This window comes from Pygoscelis adeliae, unplaced genomic scaffold (genome assembly GCF_000699105.1).
Source record: "Pygoscelis adeliae isolate BGI_AS28 unplaced genomic scaffold, ASM69910v1 Scaffold103, whole genome shotgun sequence".
NCBI lineage: Eukaryota > Metazoa > Chordata > Aves > Sphenisciformes > Spheniscidae > Pygoscelis > Pygoscelis adeliae.
The window spans coordinates 1,969,086-1,973,123 of NW_008824723.1; positions in this window are offsets into that span (position 1 = coordinate 1,969,086).

Below are 4,038 nucleotides of genomic sequence, written 5' to 3' on the forward strand. Positions count from 1 at the left end.
TGGGAAGCTTACCAAAGGAAGTGCTTGCTTGTAAACTCAGTATGAATAGGATCTTCTCTGACCGCAAGGGAAATGGAGAGGCACTCATTCATTGTCCGCTTGTGCAATCAACTTCTGAAGTAAAAACAGGATTTGAGGTTTAAAACCTGAACCTTCACACATCTTCCAAGCAACAGAAGAAGCCTTCATGCCCTTTAGTCCGCAAAGGAAAAAAGTCAGGAGGTGCTGCTCATGAGACTCCTTGGATTTGATAACAACGGGCTTATCAAAAGGGAATTATTTAGAGTTCCTAGCAAAAGCAACCCTCAGAGCAGCTTCTTTGTGGGCGTGAGGGGAGACATCTGAACACCATTACATGGCACTTCTTTTGATGTCACTATGTGCTCGTCATGTGTTTTATATCTTAACAGTGAATCTGCCGCTGAGTTCCGCAGTGTCTAAGGATGGTTGTGGGTTTATCACAGATGCCATCCCTGCTATAAAAAACATTACTTTTAAGTTCTTTATCACCTGGCCACACACCTACTCTTTGAGCCCTGTCTGTGCAGGATGATTCTGTACACTAGTAGATTATGGACGACCTACCGGTTTTAAATTGCTGGCTTTCAATCTAGCACTAGTTTAAGTTTCATTACATTGCTTGAGATAACTTGTAAAGTAAATATATTTATTTTTCATCATTTGCCTGATAGTTTAATATTAGCTTAAGTATTTGTGTGACATGCCTCTCTCATCCGATAACTAAAATAATGACTTCTTACTTTCTTCTATAGCAAGCAGCCAGTTTATTTATAAGTGGCCTAATCTAATAGAGATTTACTCTGTGTATCCCGTGAGACATACTATCAAAGTTACCAGACTTGTCCCAAGCACTTGGGAAGTGGGGAGATGGTTACACAATTCTCATTGCCTCTGGCTGTTCTAGTTACGAAGATAAAGGGTCATAGAACTGGAGCAGCGGAGATAATTTTGTGAGCATCTAAGGAAAAGCAGCTGATCAGGTGAGTGTAAGCACTGGCTGAGGGAGAGACAGGTAGGTGCTTGAATACCACGTAACAAAAATCCCCTTAAATAACATAACATGCCAGGAAAAGGGAATGTCGATGCCTGACCACCAGAAATTCTGGATTCTTAAATCTTCATCTAGCAGATGCAATAGTGCTGTTTGTCTGTTTTAAAAAAGAGAAAAAAATACATGAAGAGCAACATTCAGCTTGCCACAGCTCTGGCAAATCTGTGCTGGGCAAGACCCTTCCCTCTGCTGGGATGTGTCAGATCTGTGATACACATCCCACAGGATCTTGTTTCTGCTCCAGTCCCAGCTCCTTGCCTAGCAGCTGGGACTCCAGGAAGAGAGGAGACAGCGAGCAGTCCTGCTTGCTTTGACCATCCTTTTCCAAGGCAGGATCTACCTTTTGTGACGGTTTTGTAATGTCCTTTGACTGGGAGCTCCTCAGACTGCCTTAGCATTTGGAAGGTGCCTGTTGCACACTGTTGTTCCTTTGCCAAGCACAAAGACGACTGATCTGTACTCCCAAAGGCCATCCCTGCCCCACCTCACTGGTACTGGGCCCCTGTCGGAGCATCCAAGGCTGAGTGTGTTTGGTTCCTTGTAGTTTGCTGGCTCACAGCGGTTCATTTTTCTGGCACTTGGGTAGCAAGACTCATCCACTGAGTCAATGTTTTATCCCAGAGTCAGGTCTGTAAGTGTAATTCTGCACTGATCAGTGCTCCACAATGATTTACAGTGCTATCCATTGGAGATGCGTAACACTGCCTTGGTTCATTTGGAAGGGCTGTAAAGCCATTCAGACTCAAATTCACCACAGGCACAGCTGAGAATTGCCATGCTAGTATTCACCTCATGTATGCTAAGCAGGTAGCCCCCAAAAAATCTTTTTTGGGGGAGGGGGAGATGGAATGATGAAGGCTTGTGCAGGGAATAGAAGGAAGACCCCCAACGGCTTTTGATTTCAGGAGGAGACTAACGCAGGATATATGCCTGGATGCTTAAAAGCCTGTGGTGTGACCTACAATGAACAAGAGACCGCTATGGCAAGTGTGGTAGCCCCATATTCTGCAAAAATCTTCTAATACTGAAATGCTGCAACAGTTCTGTTCTTCACAAACCTCTCCCTGGACTTCTTCCTGTTCTCTCCACTGATTCATAACCAAACCGGGCTTGCATGCAAGCACTGGTGGAGATGGGTAAGGAGGACAAGTTTCAACCCTTTGAGAAGGACCATGCCGTGCAGGGCATCAGACACGATCCTTGGCATCCCTTTTTTCCTTGCATTTTGGGGATCAGCCAAAATTAGAAAAAACAGAAAAGCCAAAGTGGGAATCACTTCTCTGCTCTGCATGTTGGAATGAATTTGGTGGGGACGGAGAGGAGTCTGGATGTGGACCTTTTCTTATGATCCATACCCAAAACATAAGACTGAGAATAAGGTAGTGAGCATTATTAGTTTGGTTAATAATTCCTACTATATGTTTATTCGTGACATTAATGCTTTGAGTACCTGAAAGCATGCCAGGCATTTTAAAGAAGCAATGAAGGTTTCCTGCTGTCAAGAACTGCCCCCATTTTGCAAAGACCTGACACCTGGGAGATTTAAGCTTGGGTTCATCTCAGCCACATATAGACAACTGATGTTTGGTCTGTACAGTCAGCTGGGAGAAGGCACCCACCAGCACTTCTGGCATGAATTGCCCAGGGATTATCTTTTCCTGGCCTTTGGGGACTGCAAGCCCAGTTTCTGTGCTCCAGTTAGCAGGGACACCCCCACAGAGTGTGAAATCTGGGGAATCCCTGTGAGAAGAGGCTGCCCAGACACCAGGAGCCTGTGGCAGGACTGTGGGGTGCAATGCTGTGTGTACCTCTGTGCTCTGCTCTCCTCTCACACCCCAGATGATAGGTTTTTTTGGGGGACAGGATGACAAGGGGGGCTTTTTGCCCTTCTTAAGGACCAATGGGTGCCATCCTCCATTTGGCTGCCAGTAGCCTGAACCAAGCACCTGGGCTAGTCCTGGTGGCATAGGGCCAGCATGAGGTGACCAGCTGTGGACTCTAAGAGGCTTTAAATGTGTCGGTGGCTGGGAAGGTGAAGGATACGGCTTCCAACGAGGCATGCAAATGGATCCTCAGTATGGGCCTTCTCCACGGGGACAGTGAGCTGGCACAGGAGCTGAGAGAGGAGCATCTTCAGGAGGGTGAGGACCAAAGATCCGTGCTTACCCCAGGTGCACTCTCTCAGCCTGAGAGAGCTACAGGGGATGCCGTTATACACCAGTAATGCCCATGAGTACATTTATGTAGGTCCATTACTAATTTTATGATGTGTCTACACCCTTGCCCTGTCCACAAAATCACTGACACCCTCCCCCCCCCACCTCGCACTATGTCAGACGTAGCAAGCAGCCCACGCATGCAGAGTTCACCTAAATTCACCCGGCAGCGGCATCCCAATCATGAAACTTCCAGGAACGGAAAAGTAAAACAAAGGTCTGATGGATACTCGCGCATGTTTTACCTATGAGAGGAACGAAATAAAGTAGCGTGCTTTCAGAGTTGTGGTGAATCGCTCAGAAACAATCTGCAGACATTAACGGAATTGTATTTCTGGGGAAAACAAAAAAAGGAAAATGCAGGCCCTGGGATATCCCTTTATGGCATATGCATTTTATGTTCAAATGCATTAATGGGACTGCTATGCTATGAGTCATCCCGCACAAGAGTTTCATGTGTTTCTTAAAATACACTAGAAGTAGCTGAAGGCACGCAGGGGTTTGCCGTGCAGTTATCTATCAGGAATCTGAGCGAATACCTGCACGCGTGGCATCACGGGCTTCAGAGCTGGGGGGGGGCCCGTCCTGGTCCCTCTCTGCTGCTTTAACAGACCAGGGTTGGGGAAGCCAAAACAGGGTAGGAACTGATCCTAGAGAATAACAAAACGCAGGCTCCCTGTGTTATTAGGGAAGCCTCAGCACTGAATTACAGAAAATTTGCATATATGTAAACAGAAAAGATGGAGAGAT